We start from the raw sequence: 21,652 nt of genomic DNA, 5'->3' as shown, positions 1-21,652 counted from the left end.
ATGGAAGGATTTTCAATACTATATACAACGAAGTCATAGTTGCTGCTTATTTAGCTTATCCAACTAACAACCATTGACAAAGCCAATAGTCCCGACTTGTTGTAAGTGTAAAGTTACTTGTGATGTTGTATATCTGGATGCAGAGACAGAAGCAGCAAAATACCTCGCTGGCGCCACACTATGCTAACCACAGATTTTTAGCTTAAGTGTTTTAAGCCACGCCCAGCATTAATCAACCATGCCCCTATAAGAGATCCTCCAGTTTTTTCATCCCACTTAACCCCCGCCAGGTACCATTTTGTTTCTTCTGTTGCACTCTTGCCCCATTGCTTATACACCACGTGGAAAACAGTAGCAGTGATGGCACTGAAGACCCAAAGTCCCAGTGCTTTGCTGACATTTGACCTGAGTGACCCCTGAGGCTTCTTGAAGCCCGACCTCTACTTTAATACAGTTGCATGCATTAATATATTTTATTTTCCGTCTTGTACCTTTTAAAATCTAAATGGGAGGTCAAAAAAAAAAAGATCAGCACATTATGTACTGTTGCTTCAACCATAAATGAAACGCATATTATTTGCATAGTGGACATTGCTCATTTTGCTTGTGATAAACTGTGCACAGTGTACTTAATTGCAACATTCCCACAAACGTCTGCAACAAGGACTGCTGGCCTACAGCTAGCATTGGGCATTCCAGTAGGCTTCATGAGTCTACGCTAAGCACTGTGGGGCAGATTTACAAGAAAGTGACGCATCTGTACAGATGCGTCACTTTCCCTGCGCCACCCTTAGAAACCCTTGCGCCACCATAGATGTGCCGTATTTACAATACGGCGCACTATGGCGCAAGGATTGACAGATGCATCAGAAATTCTGACGCATCTGTTGCCGGAAAAGTAACGCATTGCTGGAGTCGTGTCGCAAGCACGACGCAACTCCAGCAATGCGTGTTTGGGCCTATCCCCACTACACTGCGTCACTACTTTCGCCTGCTTGAAGCAGGAGTAAGGTTTTGACGCAGTGGCGTCCTAAGAGTGGCGCAGTGAAATCTTGTAGATTTCACTGAGTCACTTTTACGAGGCCTTCCTGCGTGGGAACGCCCACCCTGCATAGATTATACCTGACGCAGGTATAATGTGACGCAGGGCTTTACAACGTGACGCATCTCCCTAGATGCGTCACGTTGTAAATAGGCCGTATTGTTTGCGCTGCTGTTGCGACAAAAAAGTGACGCAACTGCAGCGCAAAAGTCGCGCAAGGGGCTTGTAAATCTGCCCCTGTATTTCTAATATCCTGCTTATTGGTCCAGTTGGGAGAGTAAGCATTTTCACGTCCATCTCCGAGGCATTAGTGGAGATCTAGGTTTGGGCATAATGTGAAAGAAGAAGTCTTTACAGAATATCTTATGAACCCCATCCCATGCTGCCAACCTTCCCATGCGCTAAAATGACTGATAACAAAAATGAATTAAAACATTGACAAGTGTCATGTCATTGGGCCACACTTGGAGTGTGAGACCGACCAGGATTGAGAAAAAGGACAGCATTGGCCGGATTTGTATCGCGTCTCCATGAGGCTGCCATGTCTCTGAAGAGCCTAGCTGTGGCGGTACAGTTTCTTTTGACACTTTTCCTGGCTGAATGGTGGTCAATAAGCCTTCGCATTTCCTTCGGGTTTCCTTTTGTAGAGCGAGGGCTTTCGATGCTTATGACATAGGATTTGCCTGTGAGGAAAGTCTGGCTTTTGCCTGACCCTGTTTGGTGACCTGCATCATTTTATAGTGATGCAACCAGTGCAACGCAAGGTCAATACTTGAAATGTTTACTTAAAATGAATGTTTTAGGATTACATTCTCTGTTTATGCTGCTCTAGGCCGGACCCAGTCCACCAGGTGCCACAATAACTTGGATGTCGAATCCGTTAGATTGATGTTTGCTATGAAAGAGATCGGTTCAACGATCCCCTGCAGACTTAATCTGTTTTCATCTAAAAATGCAGTCTTATGAAATAGCTTCCTGTGTATCATGTATTTTTTTTGTTTATTCCCATTGCGCACCAGCCAAGTACTGTATTCTTATGTTTTAGGTGTTTGCGTTCCGTTGGGAACTAATTTGTTCCTTGTCTGCTGCGTTCCGTTGGGAACTAATGTGTTCCTTGTCTGCTCGTGTTTCACTCTGGGTGCATGTTCTCGCCTCTGAATGCCGCAGCACTTCTTATAAGAGTTTTGTTTTGTTTCCCTGGCTCAGCACGCCGCCCACTTCACATTCTGCCGCGCTTTCTGTGTGTTTTGTGTTCTTCATGCTCAGCGTAGCACACACTTCACGATGCTATGCTTTCACTTTTTTTGTGTTCCGCATCCTTCACATGCTCGTGTTACACTGTGGGTGGTGTTGAGCTTTTGCGCCCATTGCAGTTCACTTCATCTCGACCGTGCTGTGCCGTCCCTCTACAACCAGCTCCTCGCGACCAGAGTTAATCAAATTAAAAAGATGGCTCATCTGCACCTTTTTTAGGTCGAGGACCGTCCGGTCTGCCGAAGGCAGAACCGGAAGTCGGAGATTTAATGTTTCTTAGAGTGGCTATTTAGCCCGCCTCTCTTTTTGCTTCTCCTCCATTGGCTGGCTTCCTAAACGGAGGCCAGCCATTGGAGGAGAGAGCCGTCCCTCCAAATAGGCTCCGTCTTTTTCAGATTCGGGGGCGTGTTCCGTGCTGTTCTTTCCACTTTTTAGTAACGCCCTTTTTAGAACAGCAGGAACATGCCCCCGAATCCGAAAACGCCGCTCCCTTTCTCCGAGGCATTTCTGCTTCACCTCGGAGAAAGGCGGCGGCACACCCCAAGCAGATGCGTGCCAGTAGTGGTAGCCGTGCTCTGTCTCAACTCACAAGGCTGTTATCTGGAACGGGATCCCGACTTCCCTGCACTACGCGGAAAACTCCTGAAGGGCACAATCAGGGGCACTGCGGTCTCTCAGGCGTAGTGAATGACTATGTCCAATGCTGAAGAAGCTCAGTGCCCGGCAGGCTCCAAACCTCCGCTCCCCAATCACGGGCCCTGCGCTGCAATGGGCACCAATTCCCCGCTCCACAGGCGATCCCAGGCCCAGGATCACCGCCCTGCTGAATCTATCAATTCCTATGGGCAGCGCCGCTGCAAGCGCGTGGCCACACTACAAAATGGCAGACCACCGATCAGGCCAGGGCAACCAGCACTCACCCTGTGCCAGGTAGCTCCTCAGGAGAGCTGCAGCTTAGGGCGTCTTGAGGGCCACACTGCTTCCTCTTCAAATCGCTGCCTAGTCACCCTCTCGGCACGCGCACCAGCTCAAGGTCTCTCAGCTGGGTAATCTCGTAATGGCCACAGCAGTTTCCGCAGCGTTGACGGCAGGCGGAATCAGCGAAAGGGGAGTAAATGCCTCTGCTGCCAACCCACCGGCGCTCCCGCTCTCAGCCGGTTGCACTTGCCCTGCCCGTTGCACTTGCCCTGCCGGCTGCTCTTGCCCTGCCAGCCGCTCTTGCCCTGCCGGCCGCACTCGCCCTGATGGCTGTACTTAACCCAACCTATCGCACTGAAGGCTGCTCTTCCTTGGTAACTCCCCCTTCCCCAGATCTTGTCCCAGGCGTGCTTGTGTACCCTCGCTGGGGGTGGGTGAGGTTGGAGTCCTTTCTGGAGGGAAATGTTAGAGGGGACTCAGACTAGTAGTGTTTTCCAGGAGGCCACAGGGGGTTGGTATGGAGGTGTCCATCCAGGTTAGGGCCCTCTTCATGTGTGGGTTCCAGGTGGTGTTTTCATGGTGAGTTGGTTGCTGATGGGCAGTGGTTTCTTTGGTGCATCTGAGCGGTCTGGTGTCGATTCCTGGTGTTGCAGGGTAAAGAGCCAAGTTTGATATTCGGGGTGCTGGGTTTTGTTTGTAGGGAGCACGAGCTCTGTTTTCGGGGGAGCTCAGCTTCAGAAAGACATGGCACCCTAGTTTCATGCCCCCACACGCCATCCCTGCAAAGGGACCTTTAGCACTAGTGAAAATTGGTGAATAGAAGGTTTCATGTTCAGGAACAGTCTTACTTCTCCCGGCCTCTCTGGCTACCACTTGTGTGCTTTTTCACCCGCTCTTTTTAAATGCTTTAAAACTAATCGATAATGTGAGGACTACAATGTAAGATACATTTTAGCTGTGCCTTGAAGCTGTTTGTAGCATTCCGTTACTTAGGTTACCAGCGTTGGTATAGCGCTGAGTACCATTAGCGTGGCGTCGTGGCACTTTCTCAATCTCGGTTCCCTATCCCACCTTTCTGAGGGCTTTCTCGCCCTATCCCGTGAGTTGTTTCGTGTTTTTGTGTGTGTGCTTCCTGGAGAGCGGAGTGTTGAATATAAAAGTGGAAAGGTTGTGGTTTGTTCTTAGAAGCTCTTTGTAATGTCCTATGTGAGGGGACGGCTGTGCTGAAGGGCTATTCCTTTGATTTGGGCGGTCGGTTGTCCATGCTACAGCCAGTTTACAGTCAGGCTACCAGGGGCCTTAGTGAAAGGAAGGATATGGGCCCCCGGCTGCTGTTTGAATTATACAATGTAGCATAAATCCGGATTCCGTGGGCCCCTCAGGCCTGAGTCCCGGTGACCCTGCGCCTGCTGCACTACCTCACTCTCTATCTACCTAACTCTCTATTTCACTACCTCACTCACTCTCTATCTACCTCACTCTCTCTCACTACCTCACTCTCTATTTCAATACGTCACTCTCTCTCTCTCTATCTCACTACCTCACTCTCTCTGCTAATGCAATAGGTATCACATATGCAAAAAAAAAGCTAATGCCAATAGAAATGACAATGCCATTTATTTAGGGATACAAAAATGATAAAAAAATAATGAGCAATACCAATAGCTCTACCTATAATATTGCCGAGACCATTGCATTGTAAATGCTTGTTTGGCTTTGAGCTTTAAGAACGCCAGCATCCTCAATTAGTTTGCTATCCTAGCACTCACTCGGCATGTGCTGGTTTTCGTTTTTACAACAGAATGCAGGCTTAGCCATCTATAAACCTGCCATCTTGAAAGCACCAATATTTTCACTTTAGAAAAACACTAAACCAGAAGAAGTGCATACAATAGGATTTAGACAATCATATTAAAATATGTAGGCGCCTTTTTTTTAAATTACCCGTTGGCAGCAGGCATCAGAAACAGCCATATAGTGCAGGAACAAGTTACACATCTAATTGGCTAATCGTCAAATGTCATAATTGCATTGGTGAGAGTGCATTTAGGAGGCGGGCTGGGAGTGATTTCCGTTTGACTGTTTCCTTGCACTTTCTTGGAACTACAGGAACTTCCCGTGGAGCAGCAGTTGATCTAGTTGTACAATGGGGTATTTAGGGCCTTTCGGCGCAGCTCAAAGCAGAGGAATTCTACCACCTAACAAGTGAGCATCTGGGGCTTGTGTAAGCAGAGGGCTTGATTTGTAACAGTAGGGCGGAATTTTAGGATTTCTATAACTGGTGTGGTTGAAGTAGAATATAGGTAATTTGTTTATAACACTTCTTACAGCTTGCCACTCCCTCTTTATGCATCTGTGGCCTGCTCTCCCCTTCTTTCTCTCACACTGTTTCTGCTCACCTATTTAGAGTTCATTCACCACTTTCTGCACAAACTACCTATCCCTCTCTGTCTTCCTTTCTATCTATTCTGTGCAGCTCTCACCCCACCTATTCAGCATGTCACATAATTCCACTACACAAATACACTACACAGTTCCACCCCACACAATTCCACAACTAACAATTCCAATGTAACCCACATAATTCCACTCCCCACCAAACTAAAACACATGGACAAAAGACATTGGGGGATATTCTCAATAACGTGTATTAATTATCAAAAATTAGCTTAACGCAACTTCTCACATCGCAGTCGATCGTGGGAAAATAACACCGTGTTAACGTTGTATTCTCAACCCAGCGGCACCATGAGGTAGTCCCACAAGAACGCGCCAAATGACCGCGTTAAAATTAACGCAATGCCAAAAAAATGCAAAACACCAACGTGAAAAAAGTGCCGATGTCCCAAATCGCGATAGAAAAATCTGCGATAACCAGCAACAGTCCTGCAATTCACCTGTGTCATGAGGGAAAATGCACTATAAAAGCAGTTTAAAAATAAACAAATAAAAAATAAACTGCTTAGCACCATGGATGCACCCGGACCGAGTTCAGAGGACAATGCAAACCCCACAAGCCCTACAGATGACCAGCAAGGAACCTCGGGGTCGGGGAAGGCCAAGGGAAAGAGGAAGAGGAAGAGGCGGTTCAGTTTGCAGGAAAACAGATTCATCGTCACGGAGGAGATAGAACACTACCAACAACTGTTCGTCACCTCCAACGTGTCATTGGCAACAAAGACGCAAATATGGCACACCATCTTGGACCATGTGAATGCAGTTGCAGCATCGAGGAGGACAATGGAAGAGGTCAAGAGGCGCTGGAATTATGTGAAGGGCAAAACCAAGAAGAAACTCAATGCCAACATGAAAGCAGCAACGCAGATTGGAGGTGGAGTCCAACAGTACACCAGGAGCTGGATGAAATGGAGAAAATGGTGGCCACAGTTATCAGTCGGGACACAGGGCCAGGAGTTGGGGATCCCAACACTGCTCAACATGACCTGACACCACATCAACAGGGTGGTTGATGATGGACTGTCGGAAGATGAAGGAATCATGCACACTGCCTGGGTAGTTGGCGACGACATTGGTGAAGAGTCCCCGGTGGTCCACTATTACCTTCACGTTGATGGAATACGTGTGCTTTCTGTTGTGGTAATTGTGTGCTGTGGCGGCAGGGGCCACGAGGAGTACATGTGTGCAGTCGATTGCCCCCAACACGTGCGGGAAGCCAGTTATGGCGTAGAAGCCTTGCTTGGTTTCCAGCTGTTCCTGCGCAGTGTGTGGGAAGTAAAGGTGCTGGGGTACCAAGCTGATGATGGCATCCAAGACAGGTGTGAGGAACTTGGATAGGGCTGGCTGTGAGACTCCTCCGACTCTGGCAGTTGTTGGTTGGGAGGTACCAGAGGCCAACAAGTGCAGCACAGCCAGCAGCTTTGTCTGCGGAAGGATGTTGGTTGTCTGCTGTTTTGGTACCGTCAGCCTATGGGCAATGGGGGTCAGGATGCGGAGGAGGGTTGTCTGTGAGGCTGGTGCATTTTCTGAAGGTCCGCTGTCTTTGCCTGCGCTGCCTCTATGGTGGTCAGGGAAGGTGGGTGGGGGGTCTGGGGGGATGGCGGTCATGGGGGTGGTGGCAGTGGGTGTTGTGGCCCTCTTGGGTGTCCGAGCTGCGTGATCAGTAGCTCCATGGCCTCTGTTGTTCTTCTGGTGTGGCTGTGGGCTGGGCTCCCGTTCCTGGTGCAGGTCTTCATCCCACTTAAGACCAGGTAAGAGCAGGTGTTAAATCCCTGCTGCTAACACGCCTTATCGCATGTTTTGGGATCTTATCGCCGATCTGGCTGGTCGTTGAGAATATTGCGATGTGGTGTTTTCATGGCTTTTTGCACGGGAACGCCTACTCTGCATCTCATTAGCATTAGTTGCCGGTGTCATCCGTGGCACTATTTTTTGCGGCTGCTATCGCAGGAAAACTGGTGATATCGGCTGTTAGCACCAGCTTGTGAATGGTGCGATAAATTCATCACCACTTTGGCTGCGATAAAGTGCCGCTAACTTGGCGATAAGTCCTTGAGAATATCCCCCATTGTCATTTACAAACCCAATAGCTCTAACTCTAGTAAATGCGAGACCTAGTGCATTGCATATACTTGTTACATATATATTACCCCTAAGGTCTCCCTGGGTGCCCGAGGGGTGGGGCGCTTTATAACTATAAGCAAGGGCATTATACAAGATGTTTTATATGCCTAGGTGAGGGAAAGGCTGCCATCTTCTTTTCCCCTATTGTATCACATTGGCTCCGTAGGCTAACATGTAAAAACTTTAATAAAGTGTAACTATTGATAGGAGGGAGCTCTAAACATACTTCATAGTATCAAAATGATAATTAGAATAAATCCAAGAACTTGGCAAGGTTCAATTTGTTAGAACTATCACAGAAAATTAGTGATATAAATTGCTTTTCTGATGAGCCAAAATCCAGCCTTCCAGCAGGTCTTTTCTGACTGGCCAGCCTCTGCCAGGCTGAGCCAACCTGCCTTAATGAGGTGTGCAGTGGCCTGGGCTGAGACAAAAGAAGCATCTGGTGGGGGGAGAACTGTAGCTGCTGAACAAAAGGCAAAATGGGGGTGAGCAGCTAAACTGGTCTTCAAGGAGGAAATGACAGGTCATTGGGTCATCCCCACAGCTTGCCATCCCAGCCAGACCGGGGCCCCAGTAATTAATTTAACAGTGGGGCTGGAAGGGGCGTGTTAGGGAAACTTAGCCATGCCAGAGGGATGGTTTAGAGCGACTCCATTTTGGACTTTTAAAGAATAGTTCTTACTGGGTCAACAGTATGCCCCCCTGCTTGTCACCCAATAACACTGAATACAAATGGGGAGAGCTGTCCAGCAACTCATATCCTTGCCTGAAACATGACAAAGAAGAAGAACTGCCCTGCTGCAACCCTGGCCTGCACGCCAAAGAATTGTACTCTGGATGACTGCACCTGATGCGCACAGTGGAACTACAGCTCTAAGGAATTTGCTGTGCGTCTAAAAGTGAAGGAGTGAGTTCCCTGAAAGTAGCAGGTTACAAGAGATCTACCTGCATCATCTCCACCAAGAAGAACCCAGCTGGACAGCATCCAAGGGACTTTTAAGAATTTGGCCAGGTGTATTGTGGGAAACATGGTCTCAACATCCTAAAGACCATCTCAGAGCTTCCAGACCCTTGGATTGGTGTTTTGGACACTTTGAGCCCACAAACAAACCTTCTGGAAGAAGTACCAGAAGTTTGGAGAACTTTTTGGAAATAGTTTCATAAGTTGAACGACTTGTCGTCAAGAGTCAATCCTCTGACGCCAAACCGTGACCCATCCTGCATTTCAGGTTTGTCCCACTGAAAGCTCCGGAGCTCCTGTCATCGACAAGACTTCCAGGTTTTCACCAAGGCCTTACACTGAACCAAGCGGCTGTTGTTGACTCGGATACTGGTCTCAGGAGATGCCTCACTCGACGACGAAAGAAAAAGCTCCAGAAAAAAAACTAAGTGGGAAGGTAAACAGTTGACCAAGGCCTCCTGCTCAGTGTATCCGACCCACACTCCATCACAGTGACCCTCAAGCTTTGACTTTGTCCTGGTCAAGCATGACCAGATGTCCCTAGTTGCGCTTTTTATTTTTAGACACTAGCTCCAACAAAAGTAAGGTGCTGGTCTTCAGGAAGAATACCTTTGCATGGGACCACAGCTGATGGCCTGCAGAACTCGGACCTACACCCACACCGACGACCATTCACGCAACCTCAGCATCATCCTTGACAGCCCACTAACCATGAAACGACAAATCAACGCAGTCCCATCCTCCTGCTTCCACACACTTCGCATGCTCTGCAGAATCTTCAGATGGATCCCAACCAACACCAGAAAGACTGTCACTTAGGCACTCATCACCAGTCACATCGAATACGGCAATGTCCTCTACACCAGCATCTCCACCCAGCTTCTCAGAAGACTCCAGACCAAACAGAACTCTGCAGCCAGATTCATCCTGTACCTCCCCAAATTAATCCACATCACCCCCCACCTGAGAGACCTCCACTGGCTCCCCATCCAGAAGAGAGATCCTCACACATGCTTACGAAGCCCTTCAAGACCTAGGAGCTACATCAACCATTGACTGAACTTTAACCAACCCTGTAGACACATGCGCTCCTCATCACTTGCCCTCGCACAGACCCTGCATCCGTAGCAGTGGCTGCTCCTTCTCTTACATCGCTTCCAAGACCTGGAATGCCCTTCCCCTCCAGCTCTGTACAGCCCCCTTGCTGGCAGACTTCAGAAAGAGACTCAAGACCTGTCTCTTCAATGGAGACACAGTGCCCAGATATCCCTAGGGGTGACAGTGTTTTGCTTTACAAATGATGATTGATTGCGCAGATACAACTTTGATGGCACTGCCACTCTGTGATTTGATCCCTGCTTCTTTTTCCTTAGAGATCTCAACAACACGTTTTGTAACTTCAGGTACTTGACCTTGCCTCTGGACTTCACCCTTCTCTTCTTTCTGCTGTTGAACTGACAATGATGCTACTGGTCTCGATGACCTCTCGACTGGTGGTGCAGTCACCAATGCTCTTCCTCCACGATCATAGACCACTGGAACTTCTTCTGGATTGCTCACTTTCTTGGTGTGTGAGGCGTGAATCCAGTTTGAAACTCCGTGCACTTAACCAGTATTTGTAGTCAGGATCACCTGGAAAGGGCCTGGCACCTAAGTTCAAGACAAGTCTTCAGAACATGCTTCTTTATCACAACCCAATCACTAGGATTGAGGTTGTGGCAGTGATGCAGCTCTTGTGTTGCACCTGAAATCTGATGAGAGATAGAGTGAACCACATCAACCAATCCCTTGTAGTATTCCAAGGTAATATCGTCAGTGATATTCAAAGGTGCATTTGTAGGAACTGCAGGAAATCTATTGCCCTGCCCATCAGTATTTCATGGGGAGACAACCCCGTTTTACTGTCTGGTCTACTTTGAATGATTATCAACACCAAAGGTAATGAATCTGGCTATTTTAGAGACATTTAAGGGCAGACTTTTGCCAATCTACATTTGATGGTACCATTAACCTGCTTTATGATACCAGAGGCTTCTGGTCTGTAACTGCAGTGTAATCTTTGTTAAATTCGTAGGACTGGGAAGATCATTTTCAACACTTCTTTATTGAATTGCGCCCTTCTATCTGACTCAAGAGAAATCAGCATGCCGAACTTGGGTATTAATTCTCAAAATAACAGTTTTGCAACAGTGAGACTGTCATGTCTTCTGAAGGGTAGGCTTGAACCCATCTTGAAAAGATGCACAGGATCACCAGGATATATCTCAGCCCATTTTGAACAGGCATTTTGATCAGATCTACCTGCATCCTATTAAAAAGACTATCTGATCTACCTATGTGTGTCACAGTGACGCATTTTGTCTTTCCTGCATTCAATTGTTGACATATTACACACCTATGGCAGATCTCCTCTGCTAACATCCGGAATATGGGGTTGTACCAACTTTTCCTGAAAAGCCTCACCATTGAATCCCTGCCTTAGTGTGTATATCCATGGTAACATTGTGTCATTGGAAACAACAGACTGTCCGGTAATACTGGTCTCCAATCAGCCAACATACAAATTTAGTTTGCATTTTTATCACAACCTGCTTTTACACAACTGTTTTGTTCTACTTCTGACACATTTTCCTGCACCCTTTTCAAGTCTTCCAATGTGTCAGTGACTTTCATCAACATGGTAAAGGAACTCTACTCTTTTGACTCAAAGGTGAAAATTTTCTTTGAATGTGCAGTCCTATAAAGCACAGTATCTAGAAACTGAAATAAAATATCTGTTGCCTATGGCAATATATCTATTACCACTCTGATGAGCTGCAAATTTGACCACTGCAATCTCTCCTGGCAACTGTAAAGCCTCCAACAAATCCCTAATGTAGGCAGCACCATTTACGATAGGAATGCTGGAGAAGGTCAAAAATCACTGTTGGGACTAAAGTTGCCCAAAATCATGGACAACACCAAACCCGTACTGGCTGTCTGTAAAAATGTCATGGACAACACCAAACCCGTACTGGCTGTCTGTAAAATGGTAAGTTTAATTTGTGCAGTTAAACTGCATGCTCTGGTAAGGGTGATCAATTCGTCAACTTGTGCTGAGGTGGCTTTCTGAAGCTGTGAAGCTTTACAACATCTTTTACATTGCACCCGGCATATGCTGCTCTTAGTGTGCCATTGTTCCCTCTCCAAAAGTTGACCAGCATGTTTATTAAAACAATCAAGTCAGATATGTATGTATTTGTCTTGACACCCAACTCATTAATGCATAAAGTTTTACAACTAAGACAACAATCTAGGGGGCATATCAACAAGCGGCAGCGATAATTATTGCTGGCTGCTCTTAGCGTGGGATTGCATATCGCCGGCTATCGCTGGAAATTATCACCATGCTAGCGCTGTATCAACAACGCATAGCGCAATGGCGATAATTATTCCAGTGATAGCGGTGCTTTCCATGGAACATCGCTGGTTTTCCAGCGATGTTCCATGGAAAACTGCGATATCCTTGGTGATAGGGCCTGTGGTCTAAGCCACACAATCCACCCCCCATGTTAGGTATGCCTTAGTCAGGAATTTAACAGATGTTAAAGTCCTGCGTTAAGGCATACCTAACGCGATTTCAAATATCGCTAACCCTCATTGTGAATATGACGAAGCTGGGTTAGCGATATTTTCCCATGGTGTTTTGTCAGGCACGCCTTCTTTGCATCTCATTAGCGATGCGATGGGAGGCGTGCCTACAAGGGGCGCTAATGCAAGGAAACACGCACTAGCGTGTCCTTGTTAATAATGGGATAATATTATTGCCGGTTTTCGCCCGAAAATGGGCTCTAAAGCGGCAATAATATAATCGCCGCCCCTTGTTGATATGCCCTGTAGTTCTTAGAGCTTTCAGGAAAGGAGCTAAAGAAGGTAATCTTGCACAAGCTGACTAGGCAGGGATTCGCCTACCCAGATAGCCCAAAGTGAAGAACAAACACCCATGAGCAGCCACATCTAGTAGCCCATCAATACGGTTCAAATAAACTGTACCTTGGGGGCTAAAGCATAATACTGACAGGGGTGTAAGTGAGAGCAGAAAATTTGAGTGCTTTGGAGTAAATTCAGGACTGTGGTCTTTGTGTATTGGAGGCAACTTAATGCAATCCGCCCTCTTGTCTAGGTAGGTCACCATAAAAATGAACATTATATACATAAAAATACATAAAATCAAAGCTGCAAGTTACAATAAAATAGCACCATGAACATTGTCTGATTTAGACATTGCAATACACCAGTACTCATTTCATTCAAAAACTTAAAATGCAATACATATATACAAATATGTGCAAGAATTAGGGACTGCTTTTTCTTGTACAGTCTGGCTTTTAGTGAGTTTCCAAGAGAAAAGTTTTTTTGGCAAGTTTCTTCAGAGGTTAAAGTGAATTTATAAATATTTGACCCTTTTCTAGTAAATCTTCCTGTTTAATCTGGTCATTTTTGAAGTCCTCGTTAACGTCTAAGACCAAAATTGGAATATCCCGGAGGTTTTCAAAGTCAACATTCATGGTTCTTGAATGGAGCCACATTTCGTGGTTGAAGTGAAGTTTTTCTACATATTCCAGCTCAATTCCCTGCTCCTCTCCCTGCCTCTATAGCTCAAATGTTCCATACAATTCTCAGGTGTACTTCTAAGGTAGATCATTCCATCCAGCTCAATCTCAGATTCAAATTGATTCAAAAGCCATGTATGCCAGTCCTGATAAATTGCCCATTCAGTTTCATTGATGTTCCCAGATTCAAACAAGTCGGCTGCAAATACATACCGGTCACTGTAAACAGATCGTTCAAAAAATTGTACAGGTCGCTATGCTCCTTGTAATTTTGCTGACACCAGCTTTAACTGCGCCCTTACTCTACTCAAACAAGCATAGGTCTGGAAGGTGTAAGCCCATAGAGTGGGCTTATCATACAGCATTTGGAGTAAGTTGCCACCACTTTTCTGAGAAGTTGAAAGTTCCTCGTGTTCATCTTCATTTGTTTGCACGTTGCACCACCTTGCGATAGGGCTGTGAATAATCTCCCACTCATCAATTGCTTTCTCCAGCATACGAATAAACGTAGATTTTCCAGCGGCTATGTTCCCCTCGATGGACAGCTTCCTGGACCGCTTCTCAAAGCTGCTCTCGAAAACCGGGCTGATGCACATCCTTTTCGGGGGTGTCGCCATGTCGGTGCTGCGTGGAAACCCTTTGTACCGCTCCTCGCGTGAATACTTCTAAATTCACCAGTGCTGTGCAGCGCTCAGTGCTGCAGTGCTTTTGAGAGACCCACTTTTAAAGAACCAATGAACGGCCAGCGATTCCGACAGCGCCCAAAATAATGCACCGCCTCCTCGAAAAGGAAAGAAACAGAGAGTGGAGGACCTCTCTCCCTACAGCTGGGCGGAGGAGTGAAGCAGGCCTGAGGGGGAAAGATTCCTCTACTTCGCGGTAGGAAAGATACATGGGAGCGTTTTGCTTTGCAGAAGGAAAAAAAGCAAAGGCAGGCCCGCCCCTTTAAATCATACTCACATTAAACAAGTTACCGCTCAAGCATGAGCCATCCACAAACAATACATGGTTAGGCTCAATCAGGGGTTACTCTCCAAGAGCGAGGGGCTCCACTACTTTTTCAACCGAGCACTGACTCGGTAAGGTGACATCCCCTTTACTTCTGGATTTAAAGGAGGTAGGGTGCGCACCTAGGGATCACAGTGTTGAGAGTCCTGAGGAAAGCCGGGGTATTAGTTTTGCCAGCTGAAACATGTTGACGCTTTTGCAGAGTGGAGGGGTTGGCATCTCATTCTAAGCTCCCCAACCCAGCATCCACATTTTTTGTTTTAAACCTGGACAGGGTACCTAATATTAAAATTATGACAAGGACTCCCTGATACCAGTTTTATATCACTTTCTCTGCACTTTCTTCTCACCTGTGATCTTACACTGTATGTTGTATTGTCTTCCCTCTCCCTATTGCTCCACCTCCAGTGTTTGGTTGACGCGGAGGTGTGTTAGCAGCCCTATGATGAAGCATGACACAGCTTGCTGTGTGTGAGGGCAGTTTTACTAATTTGGTGCATTTCCCTTACACTCATCCACCTTCACGTAGTGTTATTATCCCTCTTCTATTTGTAATCATTGTAATCTATCCCTGCATAGGCATTTGCATCTGTTGTGTAGGCACATTCTGGATTTTGATACCTTTCTGCATTTGAACATTTCTACCAACATTATCAGAATTATATCAACATTCCCTCTTCCAATGTCAAATTCTATGACAAATATATGACACAGGGTGATCTTTTTCATAGTGGCAATATCTGTTCCATAACCTGTACCCACAAGAACAACTCTACTTCTATCCTGTGACACATTTAGTCCTCCTTGATTTCCCTGAACACCAACCCGTGGAACTGCAGCACCTTGCATATTTCCTTGATTTCTGGCAAAAAAAGACTTCTGGAAACCTTTCTGAGCCAGCTTCGTCTGTGCTAACATAAATTTCTCTTTGATTCTCTTCTGTTTCATGTCTAATTCATCACTGCAATATTTTGCATAACACAGGATCTCATCAACCGATTTGTTCTGCCAGCAGATCACACTTTAAGTTATAGGTGAGCATATCTCTGCTTTCAGTTCTAAAACAAATTGGGATACACAAATTCTTATATCCCTCTCTTCAGGATATTCTCAGTCAGTTAGTCAGTTGATAACTTTATTGCGGTCAAAAGACCATAAAAGTGCAAATACAAAAACAGCACATATGAATAATACATTAAATAGACATAGAACATTAGAAGAAGATTAAACTAAGTGTTATCAACCACAAAAGAATTTAAGATTAAAATAATTTCATAGCACAAATATCAGGTGAAAAATGATTGTCTCCTACGCCACATACCTATAAGATAACGAGATACTGCAAATACAATAGGGGGGTGGGTATCATAGGTTAATGTTCTACAGGCTTGGGAAAAATTGAGAAATTTAAGGTTCTTGCAGATTGGAGTCAGCCAGCATTTTCTGATCGCTGAATAAGCAGGACAAAAGAACAAGACATGAGATATGTTCTCAGTTTTATAGTCGCAGGCAGGGCAAATTTAATTATTAGTCCTTGCCCATTTATTGGTAAATGCCCTAATAGGCAAAGTGCCATGCCTTAACTGGAGATACAACTTCCTGGCCAACGGGGGTTCAATTGCGTCCATAAAATCCTCCATCCTAAAATCCAGTTTCACCAAGAGGAACTCAGTGGTCAACCTACCCAGGGTTGCAGAGCTCAAAAGGGTTTGAAAATTCTGCCTACGTATCAACTCATGGAGTTCTCGCTTGGGTACCCTAGGACAAAAGGTGTCTGGCATTTCCCACAAGTCCGGGGTGCCCAGCCTGATGCTTTCGGCCCTAATGTACACCAGCCAAGGGATCTTCTTATGTTTGAGAGAGAGCCATATCTCGGCTAGTTCAGTTCTAAAGGGGGCCAGCTCTGGGACTGACCAGAGCCTCTTCCAGTACATAACTGGTCTTGCACTGACAGTTTCCTCAATAGGGTCCATACCAAGGTCCATTCTAAGTGGTATCAAAGGTGTACTAGCTGGCAAACCCACCAAGTTCCTCAAAAAGCTTGTTCCACCCTAGAAAGGGACAATAATTGTTTGTGCCCCCAAAGCTCAGCCCCATAGATCACTGCAGGTCTGGCTTGGCGACAATAGATTTCCAGCGCCGGGGACACTGGTTTAAAAGTTGACCCCTTTAATACCTTACTGATCCCCCCCACTAGCTGTGAGAGCTTTAATGCCGACTTGATAATCTGGGAATTCCACAAAAAATTTTCAGTGAGGGTAACACCCAAATAGACAAATGTCTCAACCCTCTCTAGGGGAGTGCCATTTAACGCCGGATTAGGGCGTGTCTGCTTCGGGGGGTTAAATATCATAAATTTGGTTTTTCCCAAATTAATTTCCAGTCCTCGCTGCTCACAGAACTCCACAAAGCCATTAAGTACTTTCTGGATACCCGATGATGTTTTAGACAGCAACAATGTGTCTTCAGCAAACATCAGAGTGGGTACCTTTCCTGTGGCCAATTTGGGGGCGTCGTTGTCTGCCACGCCATTCAAATGGTCAACAAGACCATTAATGTACAGACTGAATAGCGTGGGGGCCAATACGCACCCTTGGCGGACCCCTTTTTTAACAGGAAATTGATCTGTAAGATCGCCTTGCCTGCCACACCTAACCTGAGCGTAGTTGTTGGTGTGTAACCTAGACAGGATAGACAACAAGTAAGAAGGGAGACCTAAAGCTGCCAGCACTTTCCATAGTTTCGCTTGAGGAACTAAGTCGAAGGCAGCCCGTAGATCCACAAACACAAGGTAGAGGCTCCCACCCTCCACCTTAGCTGCCTTCCAATAAAGTACCTGCAGGCGAAATATTTGGTCTATGGTGGATATACCGGTTCTAAAGCCTGCCTGGTATGTAGATAAGATGTTGTTCTCCTCTACCCACCCAAGGATCCTATCAAGAATAATCCTCCCCATTAGCTTTTGTGAGGTGTCGATCAAGCTAATAGGTCTATAGTTAGAAGGGGTGAGGGGGCAACCCTTTTTGTAAACTGGGACGATCTCAGCACCTAACCAGGGAGGTGGCACATCTGCGCCCTGCAAGACCCCATTAAACAACACAACAAGATAAGGAGCCCAGATTTTAGGCTGGGTTCGATAAAGATCCCCTGGCAGTTTATCCAGCCCAGGGGCTTTATTAGGTAAGAGCTTAACTATGGCTGCCTCCACTTCCTTAAGGGTAAAGGATTCAGCCAAGCCGCCGTGCTTAGAGAATCCAGACTTCCCCACTAAATCATCAGACTCAAGGTTATTTGGGATTGATTCCAAGTTTACACACCTTGTGGTATCAGTCTCAAGAATTCCATATAAACCACTGAAGTGATTTTTCCACAATTCCGGGGCAATATTCGGGCCAGGCTCAGCATTGGAACCATGCGGCCAAACAGCAACAATTGACCAAAATAATTTGAAATCCCTAGCTGAGAGTGCTGCACCCAGTTCCCCCCACATAAAGGCCTCCCGTTCCCTCTTAGCATTCCCAATTATATTCTTGTACAAGCTACGTTGAACCCTAATGAAGCCCGCATCTTTGGTTTTTAGAGCTAACAGCAACGCTTTCTTAGCTTTACGACATTGGGCATTGAACCACGGGTGCTTCTTTGTTCGCAACTGACTAGTCCTCATCACCGGGCACAGGACATCCTTCAGTGCGGCCACCAACTGATTATGTATATCTAGAGCCCTGCCCCCAGACTCAGATCCCCCCATTTCCGCAATAAACGGAGACGCAATTTCATACAATTTTGCAAGTTTACATGGGGAGTCTTGCAAATTAGGCCATTTAACCCTACGCCTACAATTGGAAATTATTAAAGATGATACAGTTCTAACTTGAGCAGGTGGTGTCTTATTTAGCCCAAAACTCCCTGGTTTGAGGGATAAAATCAGCGCATTGTGGTCGCTGTCATGCCTGTCAACAACCCTGAATTCCAGCAACCTATCCCAATGCCTGGCTTCCATGAAGACATAGTCAATCACAGAAGACTGGTTTTGACGGTTAAAGGTATTTCTACCAGGCCTGTCAGGCTCCAGCCTCCCATTGCAAGCACGCAATGAGGTGGTCAGTACCAACGACTGTAGTTGCAAAACGAGAGGGGTCCAAACCTTAACTATGGGCATCATAGGATCCGGAATAGAGCAAGACGAATCGACCTCATCAGAGTCACCCAAAGACGGGTCAATAAGAGGCTCAAAATGACAGTTGAAGTCTCCGCACAGGATTATAACAGTGGAGGAGTCAAACATCAATAGCAAACCTAGCAAAGTTTTAATAGCCTCAGATTCCAAACCCCACTTAACTGGCCTTGAATAAACATTAATCAAAGCTATTCTTTGCCTACATAACGAGGTTAATAAAACACACTGGACATCAAGAGAGTTGGTGTCAATGAGCGTTGCCTGGACACCCAGGTGTGTACCAACCCAGATAGACAATCCACCTGATGGTCTTCCTTTACCACTTGAAGTCTCTAAGATTTCAAAAATAGCAAAACCAGGAAATGAACTTTCATTTACCACCCAGGTTTCTTGCATCATGCATATGTCATATGATGAAATAAATGAACCCCAATCTGGTATAGGCAACTTATTCTTCAGTCCTGCCACATTCCAGGAAAGAATTTTAATTTCTGAGCTGTCCGGATGATTCTCAGGAGATGCCCCGTCTCCCAGACCAGGAGCTTCAGTAGTAACATTTAAGTTCAGGACCCCCTTGGAGCCGACCAAGCCTTGTTCGGGCGGATCACTGCCCCCCAAAACAGAAGGTGTACTAATAGGATTCAGATTCGTAGTCTCCTTTTCCACTTTTCCGCTACCTAGCATAGATCCGTCAGCAAGTTGAATGTCACCTGGAGTCTGGTTAAATGCCAGGGAATTAAGCCTAGTATCATAGTCAGTTGGTGCCCCAATATCCATGAAACTAAGCATAAAGTTCCCAAGAGGCCCCGACTGTCAGTCGCAGTCGTTCAAGCCCGACAAAACATTAAATCTATTTGTCACCTCCAAAGGGGTCAGTGAGCCCATAGGATCAGTCCATCTAGGTCTAAAATGCCCAGGCGGAATAATGTCCCACCCGCACTCTCTAATAGGGGCCGATAGATGAGATCTATAGTGAACAGACCAGTTGTCGGTAGGTATAGAATGGAAATTTGGTTGATTGTAGGCAGAGACCACTGAATTCAAAGGAGGACCCACCAAAGATCTTGGATAAAAGTAAATTAGATCATAGGGAATAATGGAGTTGTTACCCTCACCCGGGGGCCAACTTAGAATAAATCTAACAGTTTCTTGGTCTCTAAAATTAACAACAATAATGTCCCCCTGTAGATCCTTAGGTCTACTTCCTAACCAAGGGAGACGCCGGACATACATGATCTCACCATTAAGATTACGAGGAAGTGGTCTATTCTGACCAAGCCAATGCATGACTTTATGTTTTAGTTGGAAGTATCCCTCCCTTTTGCCTTCCACTAGTGCCGGAACTCCAGTGAGGACCACCACATATGGTACTGCTTCCGGAGGGAGTTCGACTGGGCGCCCCCTATGACTACTCCTTCTTCCTTGGTCGTTACCTGAGTGGGAAATACTATGTACCCTCTTGGCCACTCTATCAGCATTCTGCACCGGTGGTTGTATGGGTTTTGGTATAGGTACCCTCTGCTTTATACTGGTAGTAGGTTCAATAATGTTAGATGACTCCCTATTGAGATTAGTATTAGAAGGAACTGCCGAGGTCGAGGGAGGCAATACCGTTTTCCCTAAACCCTTTATTAATTCAGTATTAATACCAATAGCCTGCTCAAGGGTCCCCAGTCTTTGCTCCAACCTAGTTAGTGTTTGTTCTAACGGGAGAATAAGAGATCTAATGAGTTTCTCCATACCACCTAACAAATCAGTAGGTGATACCTCGTTTGGAGGGAGATTTGGGGGGTGGACATAACTACCAATTTGTCTGTGGTTAGTGGTCATGATTTTGAGGTTTTACCAAAGTCAGCATGACTTAATTTAGATTTGGGTGGCTCAACCCCCCTCTTCCTCCTTTTACTTTGTGGCAGACCCCACAACTTAGGTACCTCTTTCCTCCTAGTTTTATTTTTGTGAGTTGACTCTGCACCTTGTAGGCAAGGCTCGGGATGTATTTCCGCTTCATCTATGATTAGGTCATTAGCTGAATGCGAAGTGTTAATAGGGGGGATTGCAGGCAAAACAGGTGTAGGAGATTTTTCGCCAAAGAGCATAGGGGTACTATCTAGGTGGGATATATCAGGGTCCTCAATTATACTAACATTACTCGTGAGGGCTGGAGGAGCTATCTGCAGGGTATCTATAGGCAGAAGACTGCCTTTAATGGATTCAATCGAGCGCCGGCGCTCAGCTCGGCGCTCAGCTAATATGCGCTCCTTGTCACAATCTACGGGAGCCCTTGCAAAATAACCGTCCAGAGTCCCTCTACTCAGCCCCCCTGCTGTCAATGTTGAGCCTGTTGTTGGACTCAGAGCCATAATGCACCTTCGGAGCTACAATAGGTAGAAAACAACCTAACCAACGTGTCAGAGACGGGGCCGGGCCCGACCTCCTCTGGCCACAGAGGGCCCGCCCTTTGCCCGGGCTTGGCCCTGGGCGCTCCCCCGCGCGCTCCCGCGCAGCGGTGAGTAATCCAGCTAAAATGAGGAGGGAAAGGGGCGGGTCAGGCAGGGAGAGCGGCCCAGGTGGAACGGATGAGGCACACAGGGACTCCTGGGAGTTGGAGTCCCTGATCCACCGCTCGCAGCCCTGCCTCAGCAACACACACCCCACAAGGATTCTCTGGAGCAAAGCAGCATCTCCCCTAAGTCCAGCGCACTTTGCAAGCGCTACGAAGCGGGACCCGCGAAGCGGCTCCGGCGAGGAGTGAGCAGAAGCAGAACAAGCAGCAGGTCAGTACGCAGGGTCCACGGCAGCAGCAGAGCATCCCAGCATCAAAGGTCCAGGTGCAGCTTTTGATACCACTGTAAGGGGGCGGGTCAGGCAGGGAGAGCGGCCCAGGTGGAACGGGTGAGGCACACAGGGACTCCTGGGAGTTGGAGTCCCTGATCCACCGCTCGCAGCCCTGCCTCAGCAACACACACCCCACAAGGATTCTCTGGAGCAAAGCAGCCCCTCCCCTAAGTCCAGCGTACTTTGCAAGCGCTACGAAGCGGGACCCGCGAAGCGGGTCCGGTGAGGACTGGGCAGAAGCAGAACAAGCAGCAGGTCAGTACGCAGGGTCCACGGCA

At 46.7% G+C, this 21,652-nt stretch overlaps 1 protein-coding gene and 1 pseudogene across 1 annotated transcript in view; one reads left to right on the top strand and one right to left on the bottom strand.

Annotated features, from left to right (window-relative positions):
- Positions 1 to 21,652, top strand: part of LOC146854130 (interferon-induced protein with tetratricopeptide repeats 5-like) — a 45,855-nt gene that overhangs the window by 12,529 nt on the left and 11,674 nt on the right. The gene's annotated exons all lie outside the window — the stretch shown is intronic.
- Positions 13,175 to 14,004, bottom strand: LOC146854131 (deoxycytidine kinase 2 pseudogene; annotated as a pseudogene).

This window comes from Triturus cristatus, chromosome 4_1 (assembly GCF_964204655.1).
Source record: "Triturus cristatus chromosome 4_1, aTriCri1.1, whole genome shotgun sequence".
NCBI lineage: Eukaryota > Metazoa > Chordata > Amphibia > Caudata > Salamandridae > Triturus > Triturus cristatus.
The sequence above is the reverse complement of the archived record's forward strand: the minus strand, read 5'-3'. Positions and strand labels throughout refer to the sequence as shown.